The 21,590-nt window shown below is 42.3% G+C and overlaps 2 long non-coding RNA genes across 3 annotated transcripts in view; both read left to right on the top strand.

Moving 5' to 3' along the window:
- The window catches only part of LOC124655388, a 26,609-nt gene extending 7,046 nt beyond the window's left edge, over window positions 1-19,563 (top strand). The window contains exons 2-4 of one of the 2 annotated variants that reach the window (XR_006988665.1): window positions 18,879-18,950; window positions 19,049-19,304; window positions 19,468-19,563. This is a non-coding gene — a long non-coding RNA (uncharacterized LOC124655388). Of the gene's footprint in view, window positions 1-18,878; window positions 18,951-19,048 lie in introns of both variants that reach the window. The other variant, XR_006988664.1, reaches the window with a different exon arrangement.
- Window positions 19,564-19,641: 78 nt separating this feature from the next.
- LOC124655387 lies at window positions 19,642-20,235 on the top strand. The gene is made up of 2 exons (XR_006988663.1): window positions 19,642-19,866; window positions 19,952-20,235. It is a non-coding gene; the product is annotated as an uncharacterized LOC124655387 (long non-coding RNA).
- Window positions 20,236-21,590: the final 1,355 nt, after the last annotated feature.

Raw genomic sequence — 21,590 nt, 5'->3', positions numbered from 1 at the left:
CTCCTTGATAATATGATGGTTAATTACTCTGAATGGCACACGGAAAGAGCTCCACAAGGTAAGAAGGTAAATTCTCGTTGAAGAAACCTCTTCCTTGAGTGATAAGGTTGATGCTATTATGTCTATGCTTGCGAATGATAGGACTAATGTTGATCCTAATAATGTTCCATTAGCTTCATTGGTTGCACAAGAAGAACATGTTGATGTAAACTTCATTAAAAATAATAATTTCAACAACAATGCTTATCTGAACAATTCTAGTAATAACTATAGGGCATATCCTTATAATAATGGTAACGGTTATGCTAATTCTTATGGGAATTCTTACAACAATAATAGGAATACACCCCTGGACTTGAGGCTATGCTTAAAGAATTTATTAGCACACAAACCGCCTTTAACAAATCTGTTGAGGAAAAGCTCAATAAAATTGATATTCTTGTTTCTAGAGTTGATAGTCTTGCCTCCGATGTTGATCTTTTGAAATCGAAAGTTATGCCTAATAGGGATATTGAAAATAAAATTGTTACTACAGCAAATGCCATCCAAGTTAGAATTAATGAGAATATAAGATTAATGGCTGAACTAGCGTGCTAGGTGGGATAGAGAAGAAAATGAAAAACTAGCTAAAAAGGAAAATGTAGCTAAAGTTTGGACTATTACCACCACTAGCAAAGCTAATGATTCATATGTTGCTGCACCTCCTACTATCCATGATAAAATAATTGGTGTTGGCAATGCTTCTACTCCTAGTGCAAAGCGCGCAAAATTACCTGAAACCGCTAAAACTCGCTGAACTGCTTGTGATAAAACTGCTGAAATTTTTTCCAACCTCGGGGATGATAATACCATTGCTTTAGATTGTAATGATTTAGATTTTGATGATTGCCATATCTCTGAAGTTATAAAGTTCTTGCAAAAACTTGCTAAGAGTCCCAATGCTAGCGCTATAAATTTGGCTTTCACAAAACATATTACAAATGCTCTCATAAAAGCTAGAGAAGAGAAACTTAAACTTGAAACTTCTATTCCTAGAAAGCTAGAGGATGGTTGGGAGCCCATCATTAAAATGAGAATCAAAGATTTTGATTGTAATGCTTTATGTGATCTTGGTGCAAGTATTTCTGTTATGCCTAAAAAAGTCTATGATATGCTTGACTTGCCACCATTGAAGAATTGTTATTTGGATGTTAATCTCGCTGATAATGCTAAAAAGAAACCTTTGGGGAAAGTTGATAATGTTCATATTATGGTTAACAATATCCTTGTCCCCGTTGATTTTGTTGTCTTGGATATTGAATGCAATGCATCTTGCCCCATTATATTGGGAAGACCTTTTCTTCGAACCGTTGGTGCTACTATTGATATGAAGGAAGGTAATATTAAATATCAATTTCCTCTCAAGAAAGGTATGGAACACTTCCCTAGAAAGAGAATGAAGGTACCTTATGATTCTATTATTAGAACAAATTATGATGTTGATGCTTCATCTCTTGATGTTACTTGAGTTACACTTTCGCGCCTAGCCGAAAGGCGTTAAAGAAAAGCGCTTATGGGAGACAACCCATGTTTTTACCTACAGTACTTTGTTTTATATTTGTGTCTTGGAAGTTGTTTACTACTGTAGCAACCTCTCCTTATCTTAGTTTTATGTTTTGTTGTGCCAAGTAAAGTCTTTGATAGAAAAGTAAGTACTAGATTTGGATTACTGCGTAGAAACAGATTTCTTTGCTGTCACGAATCTGGGTCTAATTCTCTGTAGGTAACTCAGAAAATTATGCCATCTTACGTGAGTGATCCTCAGATATGTACGCAACTTTCATTCAATTTGAGCATTTTCGTTTGAGCAAGTCTGGTGGCCTAATAAAATCCATCTTTACGGACTGTTCTGTTTTGACAGATTCTGTCTTTTATTTCGCATTGCCTCTTTTGCTATGTTGGATGAATTTCTTTGATCCATTAATGTCCAGTAGCTTTATGCAATGTCCAGAAGTGTTAAGAATGATTGTGTCACCTCTGAACATGTGAATTTTTATTATGCACTAACCCTCTAATGAGTTGTTTCGAGTTTGGTGTGGAGGAAGTTTTCAAGGATCAAGAGAGGAGTATGATGCAATATGATCAAGGAGAGTGAAAGCTCTAAGCTTGGGGATGCCCGGTGGTTCACCCCTGCATATATTAAGAAGACTCAAGCGTTTAAGCTTGGGGATGCCCAAGGCATCCCCTTCTTCATCGACAACATTATCAGGTTCCTCCCCTGAAACTATATTTTTATTCGGCCACATCTTATGTACTTTGCTTGGAGCGTCGGTTTGTTTTTGTTTTTTGTTTTGTTTGAATAAAATGGATCCTAGCATTCACTTTATGGGAGAGAGACACGCTCCGCTGTTGCATATGGACAAATATGTCCTTAGGTTCTACTCATAGTATTCATGGCGAAGTTTCTCCTTCGTTAAATTGTTATATGGTTGGAATTGGAAAATGCTACATGTAGTAATTCTAAAATGTCTTGGATAATTTGATACTTGGCAATTGTTGTGCTCATGTTTAAGCTCTTGCATCATATACTTTGCACCCATTAATGAAGAAATACTTAGAGCTTGCTAATTTGGTTTGCATATTTGGTTTCTCTAGAGTCTAGATAACATCTAGTATTGAGTTTTGAACAACAAGGAAGACGGTATGGAGTCTTATAATGTTTACCATATGTCTTTTATGTGAGTTTTGCTGTACCGTTCATCCTTGTGTTTGTTTCAAATAGCCTTGCTAGCCTAAACCTTGTATCGAGAGGGAATACTTCTCATGCATCCAAAATCCTTGAGCCAACCACTATGCCATTTGTGTCCACCATACCTACCTACTACATGGTATTTACCCGCCATTCCAAAGTAAATTGCTTGAGTGCTACCTTTAAAATTCCATCATTCACCTTTGCAATATATAGCTCATGGGACAAATAGCTTAAAAACTATTGTAGTATTGAATATGTACTTATGCACTTTATCTCTTATTAAGTTGCTTGTTGAGCGGTAACCATGTTTCTGGGGACGCCATCAACTATTCCTTGTTGGATATCATGTGAGTTGCTATGCATGTCCGTCTTGTCTGAAGCAAGAGAGATCTACCACCTTCATGGTTGGAGCATGCATATTGTTAGAGAAGAACTTTGGGCCGCTAACTAAAGCCATGATTCATGGTGGAAGTTTCAGTTTGGACATATATCCTCAATCTCATATGAGAATAATAATTGTTGCCACATGCTTATGCATAAAAGAGGAGTCCATTATCTGTTGTCCATGTTGTCCCGGTATGGATGTCTAAGTTGAGAATAATCAAAAGCGAGAAATCCAAAATGCGAGCTTTCTCCTTAGACCTTTGTACAGGGCGGCATGGAGGTACCCCATTGTGACACTTGGTCAAAACATGTGCATTGCAAAGATCCGGTAGTCCAAGTTAATTAGGACAAGGTGCGGGCACTATTAGCATACTATGCATGAGACTTGCAACTTGTAAGATATAACTTTCATAACTCATATGCTTTATTACTACCGTTGACAAAATTGTTTCATGTTTTCAAAATAAAAGCTCTAGCACAAATATAGCAATCGATGCTTTCCTCTTTGAAGGACCATTCTTTTTTTTACTTTTATGTTGAGGCAAAAGAAGAAGGATGCAGCTAACGTGTCCGTGTTCAAACGTCTAGGGCCTCTCCCGCCTCGGAACAAGCATGCTGAGTCCGCTCGGGTGGAAGATCTCGAAGAACTAGAGGACGATGAAGAAGAAGACAAGTATCATCGGCCAAGGTGGTGCCCTGATGGGCTCAGCCGTTCCCAAAAGCGAAGGGTTCAGCGTCTACGTGGGTTGGAGGAAGCTGAAAGGTTATACCTGCACACGTTGAGGAAGGCGCGGCCTGATCTGGCCGCTAAAATTCAGCGAACCCTGGACGAAGAAGGTCGGCCACAAAGGAAAGAGTGGCGCCCCAGACAAAAGAAAGCCGATGATGAGACATCGGCTGGCACAAACATGGTCTTCATCCTTCCAACGGAGTTTAGTGCTCCAGGATTAGACGAAGCACCTGTGGCACAACTTGACTGCGGCCCACGGCCGGTCATCTTTGAGAAGCCACGAGAGAGAAGCTACAGGCATCTGAAGGCCCTGTACTTGCGAGGTTACATCAATGGGCAGCCTGTCAACAAGATGTTGGTGGACACCGGAGCGGCGGTCAACATTATGACATACTCCATGCTACGTCGGTTGGGACGCTCTAGCTCAGATCTAATCAAGACCAATGTGACACTGAGCGATTTCAACGGCCAAGCATCTGACGCACAAGGTGTTCTGAACGTGGATCTGACCGTAGGAAGGAAAACCGTCCCTACGACGTTCTTTATTGTCGACAGCAAGAACTCCTCTGCTGTCTGATACGTCTCCGACGTATCGATAATTTCTTATGTTCTATGCCATATTATTGATGATACCTACATGTTTTATGCACACTTTATGTCATATTCGTGCATTTTCTGGAACTAACCTATTAACAAGATGCCGAAGTGCCAGTTGCTGTTTTCGCTGTTTTTGGTTTCAGAAATCCTAGTAACGAAATATTCTCGGAATTGGACGAAATCAAAGCCCAGGGGCCTATTTTTCCACGAAGCTTCCAGAAGTCCGAAGACGAGACGAAGAGGGGCCACGGGGTGGCCAAACCCTAGGCGGCGCGGCCCCACCCCTGGCCGCGCCGGCCTATGGTGTGGGCCCCCCGTGCCGCCTCTTGACTTGCCCTTCCGCCTACTTAAAGCCTCCGTGACGAAACCCCCGATCCGAGAGCCACGATACGGAAAACCTTACCGAGACGCCGTCGCCGCCGATCCCATCTCGGGGATCCAGGAGATCGCCTCCGGCACCCTGCCGGAGAGGGGAATCATCTCCCGGAGGACTCTACGCCGCCATGGTCGCCTCCGGAGTGATGAGTGAGTAGTCTACCCCTGGACTATGGGTCCATAGCAGTAGCTAGATGGTTGTCTTCTCCCCATTGTGCTATCATTGTCGGATCTTGTGAGCTGCCTAACATGATCAAGACCATCTATATGTAATTCTATATGTTGTGTTTGTCGGGATCCGATGGATAGAGAATACTATGTCATGTTAATTATCAAGTTATTATACATGTGTTGTTTATGATCTTGCATGCTATCCGTTTCTAGTAGAGGCTCGGCCAAGTTTTTACTTTTAACTCCAAGAGGGAGTACTTATGCTCGATAGTGGGTTCATGCCCGCATTGACACCTGGGACAATGACAGAAAGTTCTAAGGTTGTGTTGTGCTGTTGCCACTAGGGATAAAACATTGATGCTATGTTCGAGGATGTAGTTATTGATTACATTACGCACCATACTTAATGCAATTGTCTCGTTGCTTTGCAACTTAATACTGGAGGGGTTCGGATGATAACCTGAAGGTGGACTTTTTAGGCATAGATGCAGTTGGATGGCGGTCTATGTACTTTGTCGTAATGCCCAATTAAATCTCACTATACTTATCATGTCATGTATGTGCATTGTTATGCCCTCTCTATTTGTCAATTGCCCGACTGTAATTTGTTCACCCAACATGCTTTTATCTTATGGGAGAGACACCTCTAGTGAACTGTGGACCCCGGTCCATTTTTTAATACTCGAAATACAAATCTGCTGCAATACTTGTTCTTTACTGTTTTCTTGCAAACAATCATCTTCCACACAATACGGTTAATCCTTTGTTACAGCAAGCCGGTGAGATTGACAACCTCACTGTTTCGTTGGGGCAAAGTACTTTGGTTGTGTTTTGCAGGTTCCACGTTGGCGCCGGAATCTCTGGTGTTGCGCCGCACTACATCCCGCCGCCATCAACCTTCAACGTGCTTCTTGGCTCCTCCTGGTTCGATAAACCTTGGTTTCTTTCTCGAGGGAAAACTTGCTGCTGTGCGCATCATACCTTCCTCTTGGGGTTGCCCAACGAACGTGTGAAATACACGCCATCACCGTCCTACTAGGGAGAGATTGGATCCACGCCAACTGTTGCATTCCATCCACGATGCACCAATGCCTAATACAGTGGGATGGAGATGAAGTAGAAGTCGTCCACGCAGATGATTCAGCCGAGATTTCAATGGCTGGCATGAACGTTTGGGAGACATCAGGCCAAGAGCCACTCTCAGGCATCAATTTGGACGACTGCGAGCGCATCGACGTGACAAAGGACAGAGTTAGGCTGGTTTTATCCACCGGTCTGACCGTGTAACAAGAGCAACGTCTATGGACAAACATGGCGATGCCGATCCATGTGATCGTCCCCAAGGATCTATGGAGGAGCATTGCAAAACCTTCATTGAGCAATTCGACATGGAGGCCGATTCCAGCAATCGGCCAAAATTATCCTCACCATTCATTCTTCCTGGGTTCAACGTCGATCCAATGGGCAATGGGTTTGCGTCGGCTGATGCGCTGGAAGAAATCCACATTGTTCCTAACAGAGCCGACGTTCACATTTTGGTGCCTTGGCTAACCACAGAGCCGATATCAGCAGTTACCTGGCAGAATCGGCTCGGGGGGCACCTAATCAGATGAACATGTGCGATACATGTGCAGTAAAACATCGGGGGCCGATAGATAGAAAAAATCGGTCCGTAAAAAATTTCGCATGATATGCAAGGAACAAAGCCGATGCATAGCCATCGACTCTAGCACAATGACGCAGGAGCTACCCGCTGCATGTATGATCGAGCCCAGGTCCGTTTGTCTGAATTACGTGTCCTCATCACTGTTTTCACCTCGACTGAGGCTCGGGGGGCAGCTGGCCTAGTAGATGCTCTGTTTTTAGAAGCCGATTGGGGAGTCATCGGCTGGTCCCGCAACGCAATTCCTCTCAAAGGCGGCGAGTTCTTGCAAAAGAGGGATCCATCATCACCGATAGAGGATTGGCGAGTTCTTGTTTCAGCAGCAGTTCTAGGACTCTCTTGAAGGCATTAGTCTGCCTCATTGTCCACCAGAGCTCAAAGTCATCGGTCGAAGAGATGGAGGACAGATTATGAAAGACCGATGCGTTGCCATCGGCTCCTTGAGCATTGGCTAAGTAATGATCGGCAGAATTAGCATGAAAAAATCGGCAAAATCAAATTGGGAGAAATTCTTCATTGATAAACAAGATTTCTTACAAAGAAAGAGCCGATTGCTCGAGGAAGGAAGAACAAAAGAAGGGTCTGTTGACCAATCTGCTACTACTAGGCCTACACTAGTAGATCCTATCTACGGGCCATCGCTGCCCTCGTCGTCGTCCTCGGAGCTCTCATCGGCACTACTGCCGGTGGGCTCCTCGTCGCTGCTCCCGTAGCCCTCTACGGGAGCTTCATCCTCCTCGTCATCATCGCTGTCGTCGTCGTCCCACCACATGCGGAGGCGTTTCGCTGGCGGGTAGCCCTCGAGGGAGTCGTCGTCGTCTTCCTCCTCCTCTTCTTCAGAGGAGGTGCAGCCTTCCCAGGGGAACAAGTCATCCTCGCTTTCCGATTCCAGTTCCCCATCGGCGAGGAACTGGAGATCTTCATCCCCGCTGGTCAAGGACTTGTCGTCCTCGGACCAGACGGAGGAGGCGTGGTCCTCCTGGTCCCATTCTTTTGGTGCGCGTATGTCCTCCGGCGTCTCGCGGGAGGAGGAGGACCGATAGGAAAGATCGGAAGAGGAAGAGGAGGAAGAAGACATGGTGGCGCAGGAGGGTTTTTTGGGTGCTAATGCGAAGGGGATGAAGAAGCGAACTGTTTAGAACGGTTAAATAAAAGGGGATATGATGGAGATTCAATGCCACAACAGTTTCTGAGGAAGTGGTGCACAATAGAAGAAAAAAAAAATATGGCAGGCCACGCGGAGAAGTGGAGGAGGAAAGGCAACATGATGAAGGATTCTGCGGCGGTTTCTGCTCTGCCACGACATGACCCGACGAAGGGAAAGCATAATGATTTTGGAAATGTCATTTCCAAAACCAGGGGGCATGTGTTATCACCAGAATTTGACCGGATCAGAGGTGGGCCGCGATTGGAGATGGATTTGGAGAATATACATAGAAGGAATACATGAATCGGCCTTGTGTATCAAGTTTGGGCTAGTTTGCCCGTGTATCTGTAACATAGTAGGATGCGTGTCGGTTAGAAGGAGTTTGGGCTCGTGCCCGGTTGGGATTATTGTGGGGCCCCGGACTAACGGTCCGAAATACCCTGTTATGTATACAGTTCACGATCCCATGATCAGTGTGTCGTGAACACATAACCGAACTGATATCAAATTACACCATCCATTACAAAGCGGAATATGAAAATTACAACATGGTCACATGACCCATACTTACATAATAGCCTCGAAGGGCTAACTAAACATCAGAGTAGCATCATCACTTCAGCAGCGCAGTACCCAAGTCATCTGCCATAACCCTACAGGCAACTGACTGGGAAGACGTTCCTAGCTCGCATAGACGTCATCAACTCCTTCTTCATCTATCGTGTTCCTCCAAGTCTGGCCAAGTAAATAGCCAGGGACAAAGCCGTGAGTACATTTGGAATTGTACTCGCAAACCATCAAGAAAGATGCTAACAGAGCTAACTAAAAGAGACAAGAGAGGAAGAATAGTTTCTCTTGTGGATATAGCATGTGAAAGAGAATTAGTTTCTCTTGTGGATATAGTATGTGAAAGCGAATCAGTTTCTCTTGTGGATATAGCATGCCGGCATCTCAAGTGATGCGGACACTATGGTGTTTCAAGGACATCCCACTAAACATCTAGGAGGAAAGATAGCACACCGCCATCTCAATTGATGGGAACGCTTAGGAAGTTCTAAGACATATCTAGACCTTTATTGAGGATGAGGTAGCATAAGTCCATCTCAGTTGACGGGAATGCTAGAGAATTACTGTGACATACCTATATCTTTATTGAAGAAGATACTTCAAAAGATACCTATGACATCTCTATATCTTTGTTAAAGAAGAGTTCCTCTTCAAGAAACATTTAGGAAAGAGTTCCCCACTTAGCCTTCATTTTTCCACGACCATCTCCATATGGTCAACACACGCCCTTTTTCTGTACCCTTCCGGTACACATAAACACAACACTTCCTTTGCAAATCATTTGTTCAAAAACAAAACGCAAGCCCCAGTAAAGGTAGACCTTTGCAACCCGTCCATGACCGCGGACGCGGCTATTCGAATAGATTTGACTCTGCAGAGTTTGCACACTTTCCCCACAACTATCCGGATACCTATCGTGTGGGCATCATCCCCGCATAACAACATATGCCACGACGGATACCCGGACATAACCTTTCGCCCATCTCCACCGGCACGAGTCCTTCCCTGCGGGCTTACCCCTTCCCGGCACCCCGGCAGCATACCTCCTTTGAGCGTATCTACGGCGCCATGACAGAAGACCCTCGCAATCGTCCGGCTATCGCTAAGACAGTGTATTGCCTCCTCCGCAGCGCAACCCGGCGTCGGAGGTCGTCATGACCCTCCCTAGAAAGTTGTGAAGGGTGCTCCCGCCAGCTTCAACAAACTACGGGCTAAGCCCCGTCCCACACCAGGGTAGAGTGGTTGCGCGATAAAAGTTGGGCTGGTGTACACTTATACGCAGTGCTCCTTTTAAAACCATTTTTCCCACAACACCTTGGTTGTTCAACAAACAGCCATACACCACTTTTCCGAACATCTTTACCAAGATCCTTTGCTTTCTTAAACCATACGCTTGGGTTAACTCACCCAAGGTTTTCATAAAACATTTACAACAAGGTAAGCCTTGAGGGGTTCCCAACCTATAGTTTCATGAGTTGAACTAGAATTGCACTATGGCCGAGATGAGAGTCATCTTGCCATAGAAGGTATATAAAGGAGTAATGGGTGGATCATACTCGCTTAAGATAAGCATGTATGATGACAACACAAAGAGGATTATACTTTCAGATTTGTGGTACTAACTATAAAATTTGGATAGTGGAGAATCACTACCCAACCAACTCTGCAATAGGGTACCCGGCATACTCCTCTCAAGTTGAGAATTACACCAACATCATGACATTGATACCTCTAAAATACAAAAGTTGTGAGTGTGGTGTAAGTTACTATCTTGAGAGGGAAGATGCTCAAGATGAGCATACAAGATGACCAAGTGGAATAGCACGACCATGATACCATGCATCCCATAATCACAACGACAATAGTGGAGTATCACCACTAGGGAGTACCCCACTAGCAACCATACATAGATGACAATAGTAAAGAGAACAACACACATAGAATTAAGGTGCTTTGGATATCAACAAATGACATCCAACTAGACACCGAATCAGAGATCAAAAGATGGCTTGCCTTGGCTTATTTGTCCCTGGACTTCTTCATCTCCATCAATATAAGAATCCCAACAATATAAATAAAATCCTCGTCCGATTCCACTTCTTCTTCTTCTCCGGAATTGTTGGCATCTATCGCCGGAAAATATAAAAGGAACACAATCAATCACATTGCACCACCAAAACAAACATACAACAATCAACAACTAACCAATCAAATAAGGGCCACTATACAAAGGACTTATAGATACCACAAAACAACTTTAAGAGAACCCATTTCATTTACCTAGTAAAGGTATGAGAGTATCACAACTTAGCAATTGCCTCTCTTGGTATCACCATGGCACAAGCTAAGTATCCCCTGGTAGATAACATCATAAAGAGGACAAGAGCATTAGTTTGACATCAAATACACTCACAAAACATTTTCAAACATTTTTGAAAAAGTAGAAAACAGTTTTCCTAACTTAGTTTGCTCACATAACACAACATCCAAAATAGGAAGCAAACCATAATCCACATCATTTGAAAACTTAATTAAAACAATAGGGCTAATGTTAAGTTGTAGAGGTTTTGTTTTGCAAGCATAAAACAAGGGTTCCCATCTCTACTAAAAATAGTTGGTCAAGGGTTTTAAATAAACCGAAAAGTTTTGCTTCAACAATGCATGTCACACATAAACATTACTAACAGCAACAAATATGTATGCACAGAGACTAATAGTATTTTTCCTAGATGGCCAGTACAAATACAAGACTAACCCAATTGGATTTACTCAAAAATATTAATCCTACAAATTTAGGAATTTCCTTGAATCTGACTGTACAGAAAACAAGATCTGTAAGCCATAAATCGTAGAAAAATCCTAAAAATATGAGGCCACTTGCATTTGAAAGGGAATTAAACAGAGATGCAAACTCAATTGGATTTGGGTCCAAATTATTTCTGAAACTCTCACAAATGGATTTACAAGGTTACTGCATGTTTTCACCATTTACTTTAACTATAGAGTTTCAGAAAAGATAAATGTTTGAAACTTATTTGAGATGATTAAGAAAACATCCAGTAGTCCCACCGAATTGGAATCACTCAATTAAGTTCAAAAATGGATTTTTGGTGATTTAAAAGATAACAGTCATGTCTGCAGAACACACAGAACAAGTTTAATTCACCACAAATCGTACATCAATCATAAAAATATGAGGTCAGTTGCATCTGAAAGGTATTGAAAAGCTGGTTCTTACCCAACTGGTTTCATTCAAAAATTCGTTTCCAAGCTCCTGGTTTAATTCGACAAAGTCAGATCTGACCAGATCTTGATCTGTGAACCATTTCAATTTCAGGAGGTCCATCGAAGTGAAACCACCGCCAAAATGGGGTTACTGAAGAGGGCTTTCACCTACAGTTGAGTTTGTTCAAAAAGGTTTTGTAAAACGGAAGAAATCTAACAAACAGTGATTCTGCATGTTTACAGAACTTTATTTACCGATGCAAATCTGTAACGAATTTGAGGATGAGACCAACGCCAAGTTGTAGATCTTTCCAATACCTATCTGTGGAACTTTGAATCACTCGATTTGGATCTGCACACGAGATTTGGCGGATTTTACAAGATCGTACCAGAATCTGAAACAGCAAGATAGCAGAAATTACTGCAAGGTTTTGGACGAACTTTGCTCAAGAACTTCAGATCTGAGGATTGCTCAATCTTCTCCATGCTTGGACCAACATGCACCTGCATCAAGATCCAATCTTAGCAATGGAGGAAGAAGAAGAGGAGATTAAACCATCTAGGGTTGGGGAGAAGATGGAGAGGGAGTCTCTCATGGTGAGGGGAAGCTTGAGGGAGGAGGGGAGCTGCATCTTGGCTGGTTTTCATGGCCATGGCCGGCCATGGGAGCAAGGGGCAGCAGCAGCTCGTGGGAGAGAGCAGGGAGAGAGTGTGAGGGAGTGGAGAGTGAGAAAAATGAGCCAAAGGGGAGGTGGAGTGGCCGGCCAAGAGCCTTTTATAGAGGGAGAGGAGTTGGCTGCCTCTTTCTTGATTGGTGGAGGTGGGTGGCTGCTCATTTAGTGATTGGGCTAGGTGGGAGACAAGGCTTTAAAGAGAAGGAAATGAGGAGGCATGGCTGGCCGAATTTTGCCATGCATACACCATTTGGCTGGCTCCATCCTTACCAATAAAAATGAACAATATGAGAGATATAGAGATGGAGAAAGATTGTGATGGTAAAATATACCATGATGGTATTTGTTGCATGATGGATTTGTGCCAAGAAGATAATGGTGATGGTGGTTGAGACAATGGTAGAGCAAGAATAAGAGAGATGGTGAGTGAAGTAACCATATACCCAAAATGAAGAATATGGTGACTTAAATCATGAATTCATGAGGTCAAGGTAATGATGGAAAAGAATATAAATTGCTCTACAAATGAGAGGTCAATTGGGAGTGATTTGAAAGTATCAAATGATCATCCATTTGATCCAGAATTGGAGGATGGAGGGGATACAATGTGGTGGATCAGAGATGTGCATAAGATGTGCAAGTTTTGCCATTTGAAAAAGAACTCATTTGAAAAGTATTTGAAACACCTCAATTGTCTAGGGACAATTGGAAATGAACTCAAGTGGAATGGAACTTGAAAATGTTGAGAAAAACTAGTTGGAACTTAGGGGTTCAAAATATTCTACTTACTATCTCAAGTAAAGTATAGTTTTTCTCAAACTTAAAATAAACAAGAAATGGTATAGATACCATAACAAGCCTTTTTGTGAAAAGGAAAGCAAAATAGAAATAATGTTTTAGAAATCAGTACTTGGTAGAAATGGGATGAGAAACAAAACCCATTTCAGTTCTTTGTTTTCTTTGAAGAAGTATCTTGAAAAGATTTAATAAAACTAGAAGTAGTTTTGTGATCCAAAACCAGAGAAGGATAACAAAGGGGTTTTGAGAAAGGAAACACATTTAGAGAGGAGTGTCCTCAAGGGTAGGTGGTGGCTACATAATGTACCCATCAGTCCCACTCTTGGTTTTGTAAAGATTAAATTTGAATGAAAACAAAAACAAGAGGTAAAAGAGGAAGAAGTGATCCGGTGCTGGAACATGGGATAGGATACCAGATCAAGTTGAATATATGAGTTGCAAGGATTGACTGAGACATGCAGGACGTGGAGGTTAAAGAGGATGTTGCATAGATGAGATCCATGCATTGAAGTCAACAATAACAGTTGTGGGTGCTTAGAGATCAAATGCCAAAGTCTGGATATTTTAAGCCTGTCAACACAGAGGGTCGACATGGCCTCAAAACCAACAAGGATGAGTGGGTACAAGAGAAGGATGTGATGAGGGGTAGATGATCCCAAGTTTTGAATTAAAGATGATTGAGCTATCTTGTACTACAAAGAGAAGATCAAGATGGCACACTCAGGTTGTCATCAGGAGAGAGGTTTGATGTAGTAAGAAGGAAAACAACTTTTCCTAGGACACACATGTGTTTTATTAGGTGAGTTGTTTGTTTTACCACTAGAGGTGTTGTTCTAGGAGATGGCTCAAGACAAAACTCAACAAGAAATCAAGTCAATACATCTACCAACAGATCAAGGCAATTCATCATAACAAACAGATCAAGGCAATTCATCTTAATTAGTCTATAGAAAAAGTTTTTGTTCTCCCTAATTTTTGCATTAAGGACAATTAAACAAGTTTGCAAAAGTTGGGGTGTTACAATTATTCCCACGTTAGAAAGTCCCCCGGACTATAAATATGTATCTAGGGTTTATGAAATAAACAACAATCACGTTCACCACAAACCAATCTCGGCGCATCGCCAACTCCCCCGTCTCGAGGGTTTCTTCCGGGTAAGCACCATGCTGCCTAGATCGCATCTTGCGATCTAGGCAACACACGTTTATTCGCCGTTCATGCGTTGCTCGTACTCGAAGCCTTTTTGATGGCGAGCAACGTAGTTATCATAGATGTCTTAGGGTTAGCATTGTTCTTCGTATCATATGCTATCGTCGTGCAACCCTTAGGCATCTAGCCGCCCTTACGCCTATCACGGGTGTAAGGGCGGCACTCCGCTTGATCATTGTTTAGTAGATCCGATCCGTTATGATTGCTCCTTGTTCTTCAAGGATTAGTTTAATATCTGCATGGTTAGGCCTTACAAAGGGTTGGAGGATCCAGCGGCGCGTAGGGTGTAGTTTGCTAGCCCTAGACAGGATGTTCTGGGGATCAACCTCGTGTTAGTTTTTAGGCCCTGTCTAGGATCGGCTTACGATCACCGTACGCGGTCGCGAGGCCCAATCACGAGTAGGACGTTCCGATTATGCGGTGAAAACCCCAAATCGTAGTAGGCCGCTTTAGCTTTATCTTGATCAAGCAGGACCACCATCTGATCGTACACCTCGTACGTATCATGGGTGGATCGGCTCTTTGAGCCGATTCACAGACAACCCGAGAGCCGATCGAGGCTCGTATTTAACGTTTACGTGTATGCCATGCAGGAAACTAAGCGAGGCATCATCCAACACCTTCCCCGACCGGTATAGGTCAGGTGGCACGCCCTTGCATCAGCATCGGACGTGTGTGCAGAAGGCTTTGCGGGCCGTCGCTCGGAGGGACCAGGGCCAGCCGCAGTCCTGGGAGATTCCCGGCTCTACGGTGTTGCCCGTCGCTGCCCGCCGGTGGGTTTCTGACCGCAACAGATGGCTGCACATATTTTAAATCTTGCTCGCACTAAGTCAGCACCGAACACACCTCACGAGATGTGGACGGGAAAGAAACCGAGCTTGAACTATTTACGTGTGTGGGGCTGTCCTGCTGAAGCTAGAATTTTCAATCCACAACTTAAGAAGTTAGACCCAAAAACGGTTAGTTGTTTCTTCGTCGGATACCCGCACAGGGGAAAGGGATATCGTTTCTATTGCCCAGGTCATACCACTAAGTACGTGGAGACCCGACAAGCGGTATTTTTTGAGGATAATGAAGTTAATGAAATAAGGAAGATCGATCTTGAGGAAAAGCGGGTGTGTGCTCCATCCCCGATTATCCAAAAGGTCGTTCTACCAATGCGAGGAGAATCACTTCTAATGTTGAGACCGAACCTCACAGCTTCCGGTCCTCAACCCGATGGTGATCCCGAAACTAATGATAACGCAAATCCGAAGGTGAAGAAAATCACCAGATCGGATAATGAAGAAGATCCTCATAATAATAATGCCCCTCCACCACCATCGCCCGTGAGAAGATCACATCGAGAAAGAAGAAAAACCATCTCAGATGATTATATCACCTACATGAGTGAGGATGTAGACGATATAGGAAAGGTGGAGGATCCAACCTCATACAAGGAGGCCATTAAGAGTTTCAATTCATCTAAGTGGCAAATCGCCATGGAAGACGAGTTGAAATCTATGAGCTCAAATGATGTTTGGGACCTAGTAGAAGTTCCTAATGACGCCAAAAGAGTAGGCTCCAAATGGATCTACAAAACTAAGTACGACCCCAAAGGGAACATCGAAAGGTTCAAAGCTAGACTTGTGGCAAAAGGTTTCACACGAGAGAAGGAATCGATTATAATGAGACTTTCTCTCCTGTGTCATCTAAAGATTCTTTTAGGATCGTCATGGCTCTGGTAGCTCATTTCGACCTGGAATTGCATCAAATGGACGTTAAGACGGCATTTCTAAATGGTGACCTTGATGAAGACGTATACATGACTCAGCCGGAAGGTTTTGTTGTGGAAGGAAAGGAACATTTAGTATGTCGTCTGAAGAAATCCATCTATGGCTTGAAGCAAGCTTCAAGACAGTGGTACCTCAAGTTCAATAAGATTATTAGAACTTTTGGTTTTACTGAAAATGTTAAGGACAACTGCATTTATGTTAAGTTTAAGGGCAGTAGGTTCACAATATTAGTCCCGTATGTGGATGACATATTATTGGCCTGCAAGTGATAAGGATATGCTGCACGAGACCAAGAATTTTCTATCTTCCAATTTTGATATGAAAGATCTCGGTGAAGCTTCATATGTCCTCGGCATTGAGATTCATCGAGATAGGTCTAAAGGTGTGTTGGGACTATCACAAAAGGCATACTTTGAGCGAGTACTAAAGAAATTCAATATGCATAAGTGCTCTGGCTCACCTGCCCCAGTAGTCAAGGGCGATAAGTTTGGGACATTTCAATGTCCGAGGAACCAAATTGTAACTGATCAGATGAAGTCGGTTCCTTATGCTTCAGTTGTCGGAAGCATCATGTATGCACAAGTTTGTACACGCCCTGACTTGGCTTTTATAACCGGGATGCTTGGCGGATTCCAATCAAATCCAGGACTAGACCACTGGAAGGCCGCAAAGAAAGTCTTGCGTTATATGCAAGAGACAAAAGGGTACATGCTTACGTACAGAAGGTCTGATAACCTACAAGTTGTTGGTTATTCAGATTCTGATCATGCCGGTTGTGTGGATAGTAAGAAATCCACGTCAGAGTTATGTATTCACACTTGCCGGAGGAGCTATATCGTGAAAAAGCTCCAAACAAACTATAGTTGCTTCATCTACGATGCAAGCAGAGTTTATAGCATGTTATGAGGCCACTCGGGCAGGCTGTATGGCTAAAGAATTTCATTCCCGGACTTAAAGTGGTCGACAGACATTTCAAAACCACTTCTATTGTACTCGCGATAATGAACCCGCAGCTTTCTATACGAATAACAACAAGTCAAGTGATGCTGCCAAACACATTGACATTAAGTATCATGTTGTGATGCATAGGATCCAGGATCAAACAACTAATGTTAAGCATATAAGTACGACTCGTATGCTTGCGGATCCGCTAACGAAAGGCTTACCACCCAGAATTTTTCGTGAGCATGTTGCCGGCATGGGATTACTGGAAGCCTTATGATTCTGGAATAAAGGGACCATAATAAGAACCACTCCCAATAAGTATTATGTTATCCATTTCAAGATAGGCTGGTATGCCATAAGTGTTGAGGTTCAATAGCATTTCATTGGTTGTTGTAACACCTCACTTTGGTTTATTATTCCTATGGAGAATGGGCAAATGATGTTAAACCTAACGATCAAGGGGAGAATGTTGGTTGATCTGTCAGGTTCGACAGTCATTTTCAGTTAACAGAGAAAAGTCAAAACTTAACGTTAAAGGGATGGGCCCACTGGACCAACGTCCAGGGCTTGATCTGTACGTGACTTGTTCTCATATGTAACAAACGCACCCTGATCGGGGGTGCCAAAACCAACTCGATGGTTTTGGTCCCCTGTTGCGCTGTGCCATATAAAGGGGGGGAGTCGAGATCGATACCCAGTTAACGATCTAAACATCTGCTTCCCCCACATCCCAAAACTCTACCGATCTAGAGTGGCCAGAAGCAACGGGAAGACTGGAACCTCGCTGTGCTGTGCCAGGGCAGTGCAGGTGGCGCCCGGAGGGGATCAGGAGGATCTCCAGATCGTCATCGACCACAAGTTCGTCATCAACACCGCCACACCAAGCCTGCCTCACGCAGGCGTCGATGGGATCGTCAGTGCCCAGTAATGCAACACATCTACTCTCTATGTTTATGATCATTAGGTGTTCTAGTGTCTGCTTTTGCGATCTTGTGCTACTCATGCATTTTTAGACCTAACAGACTCATGAACTGAATTGCGTAATTTTCTCCGGATTGATTGGCACTTGGAGTTCAAACTGGGAATTGTGTTGTTTTATATTGGCACTGTCCATTTTTAGCCCTGTTTTGTTCTGAATGCTACTTTGATGGACTAGGAGATATTGTGGTGTTAAAAAATTGCAAGTCCGTAGGAATAGAGGTACCTGTTGAGATGTGCCACTGCATCAATACTCACTGTATGTTCCAAGCTATTGATTTGTTAAGTTTGTTTCTGTCATTTAGATTGAGTGTCCTACCTGTTTATGTTGATGAATTTGCATGTTAACACAGACAGTTCGGCTCTGCACCAAAGAGATGTAACTTTGTTGACACCGAACAATCTTTATTAACTGAAACTCAAATACTCCTATATAGTTTCGGGTAAAACAACAGAAATGGCTAACCCTCTAAAAGCTGAGTGTCAAACAACAGAAATAACCAACCGGCAAGCGTTATTATGCATAGGTTGGTTCTCTTACTTGGGCAATTCTACCAAGTGGTAGTAAATTAGTATTAATGATTGCACCTGCTCGAGTCATCTCTTATCTCAGGTATTCTCCCAAAATTCATCCATGAAAAATTGGTGGATAGTGGGGCTGATAAGAAAAATAGTTCTTTCGTCATCGGCCTCTTGCGGCCCCATCTTGCATGTGCGTTAGGTCTCGGCGTTCAAGGCACGTTTCTAACTATGTGAGCTAACTGTCTCGCCGCTACTTCTGTTTGTTGTCCAGACATTGTCTCTTGGCTAAAGCATGCCGGTTTAGCTTCCAATTTTGCTGTTGATATGGATATTTGAAGGCTTGCAATTCATCTTGGACGTATTGGATATCTTTGTTATTTTCTGCAGGTGCTCCTGGTTATGGTGATTCTACATAATGATCTTAGGATCTGTTTTCAGACTGTTCTTCTTTAGGTTCAGGTCCGAAATCGGGAGTATGTGCTGACATGTGCATTCTTCTCAGATTTGGGCAACTTCCTATTTATTTTCTTATCTCACATGAGCTTCTTTATTTGTAGGTCTGTACATGCATCTTATGCTGGATATATTCTGCAGCTCTGCTTATGGATTCTCAGTTTCCAGGTTCGTTCCATGTGTTGTCCATTTATAATTTGGCATCGGCTGCTGTTTCATATGGTTGACAGGTATGATACCAGTAGATAAGATACTTGATAGCGATGTGTGGCAGATTGTTGCGCCCTCTTTCTGTCATCAATATCATGTTGCTGCTGCTTCTGCTCCAATGGCTGCAGCCCAGACTCGCCTACAAAGCAGGTAAATTTTCTGATATTTTAGCTTCTAAATTTTCTCTTTCTTAGTGCATTAGTGGTTCAGATTTGAATCTCAGTTGCACATATATTAATATGTATGTTCTTTGATGGGACTTCGTGCTATACCACCAATAATATTTTATCTCCCATTACCTTCTCAACTGAAGAAAGATCCCGATCTTTCATTTGAGATGATCATCATCTCTGAAGCATGAAGAAACATCCAAGAAATTTTATGTATCTTGACAGTTTTGCAATGTTGCAATGTTGCGTACAATGCGCAACAGTTTGGAGCTCTAGCAGCACACATTGGAGATAATGCTCTTCTTTCAGGGTACTTATCTAACATCACATATGATTTATCATCTATTTCATTTCCATCCTTGATTACTGCATACTCTATTTTGTTCACATTTTCTGATCGGTTCTCTTCACTATAGAAATAACCATGCTTGCGAATTCGTATTAGCAGCTCAATATGCACTCATTATCTACAGTGCAATACATGAGAAGAATTTTTGTCCATGGAACTATTCCCAGCTAAATAGGCCACTGCACCTGTCCAGGTAAAATTTCAGGACCGATTTTAACTAAATGGTATAGGCTGCAGTGTATCAAATAAAATCATTTCCATCCTCTTTTTTTTTGCAGAAAATATAATTATCTACAACAAGTGAGTCCAGCTAAAGGTCAAACGAGCAAAATCCCAGATTGATTAGCCAAATAGTTCATGTGGAAAAATATATTTTCTGTCTAAGCGTGGCCACAAACCTGGCGTAAAATATAGTCATCTATTTGCAGCTGTAGCCAGTATGAATGGCACGCAGCTAATGTAATATTGAGTTGACCTGATCAGGCTACTATAATTTTGAGCATTCTGTATGACTATGACAAATGCTATTGCTGAAATACTGCAGATCATCTCTATTTCCATATATGCAGTAGTGCCAACTTTCTATTAAGTATCTTCTCTTTTTCGTCTCAGAATCACCCCACGGGCGCGGCGTGTCGCCGCGCCAACCTTCCTAGTGCACATGACAATCGTACACAAAGATAGATAGACTGGACGAAGATATAATGTAATTAGTATATACTTGTGATGGTACAACAACGAGGAAATATAGAGAACATAGCATAAAGAAAAGTAAGTTTCAGTAAGTCGAGGTAATTGAGGAAGAAAGACTAAAAATATGAGGAATATTTTCCTTTGACTTGGGCATATTCGGGGAGAAGTCTCTTATGTGATACTTTGAAAATTTTACATGTCGCTCATGTCTGCTTGTTTTCTAGGAAGAAACTTTTGCGCTACACATAGTATATACCTGCAATTAGTCAATGATATATTGTCACAAGTTCAAAAAAAAAGTGCTAGTAAACAAAATAGAATTCAAAATGCAGCACATAAGCACATGCTGCATCATTAAAAATAGTAATTTGAAATGTTAAAATGGAAGAGACTAATTTTTTAATTTAAAAACGATTTTTACAACACAACTTCCTTTTAGATTAGGATGATACTTATGAATTTTCTTAAATGAGTTTTTAAAATGTAAAATACAAAAATATGTTTTTTTATATTTTTTATGAATTAGGGTACGTGGGAATATGCTCTCTAGCTAGCTACGAAGCCGGGCTAATCACATGTCATGGCTCTGTTGCCCTTGAGATGCAGAAGCGCGTTGTGGCGATCGGTGCAGAGGCTAGTTAGCCCCATATAGCGCATACAACCGGTTCCCAAGAGATGCGCAAGCACGAGTTTTTGCGATTATCATCAAGGTCGACATGCTCTCTACAGTCTCGCCAGGTTTCGTGGCATGGATAGAAGCATCGCATACGTTGCAGGTATGTTGCTCGATGACAGGGTAAAACGAACTACGACATGTTGGCATCGTATACAAAAAAAAATCTACACGAAAGAATCCGTAGAACTGTCAGAGGTGTTGAAACCAGCAAGCGCTCTCTCAAACTGATTTGGTGGTTTATCTTAAACCCAGATGCGATTTGAATAGGGGTTAGATGGTTTACATACCATTATATAGAGGAATTACACACTTTTGCCATGATACCTAATATTTAGAGAATTTTATTTTTCCATGTATATGAGATATGCAAACTTTTGTCACCACGTGCTAATATTTAGAGGATGTTAATTTCATGACAATCTTAAGTGTATTTTAATTTCACATATCTTTTAGGTATTCATTGGTGAGAAGCTTTTAGTAGGCAATATATATTCCAATAAATCTTGATTGTACCATAATTTTATACATCAATGCTTTTATATCGGTTT

Source organism: Lolium rigidum, chromosome 5 (genome assembly GCF_022539505.1).
Source record: "Lolium rigidum isolate FL_2022 chromosome 5, APGP_CSIRO_Lrig_0.1, whole genome shotgun sequence".
In the NCBI taxonomy this organism is placed as follows: Eukaryota; Viridiplantae; Streptophyta; class Magnoliopsida; order Poales; family Poaceae; genus Lolium; species Lolium rigidum.
The sequence above is the reverse complement of the archived record's forward strand: the minus strand, read 5'-3'. Positions and strand labels throughout refer to the sequence as shown.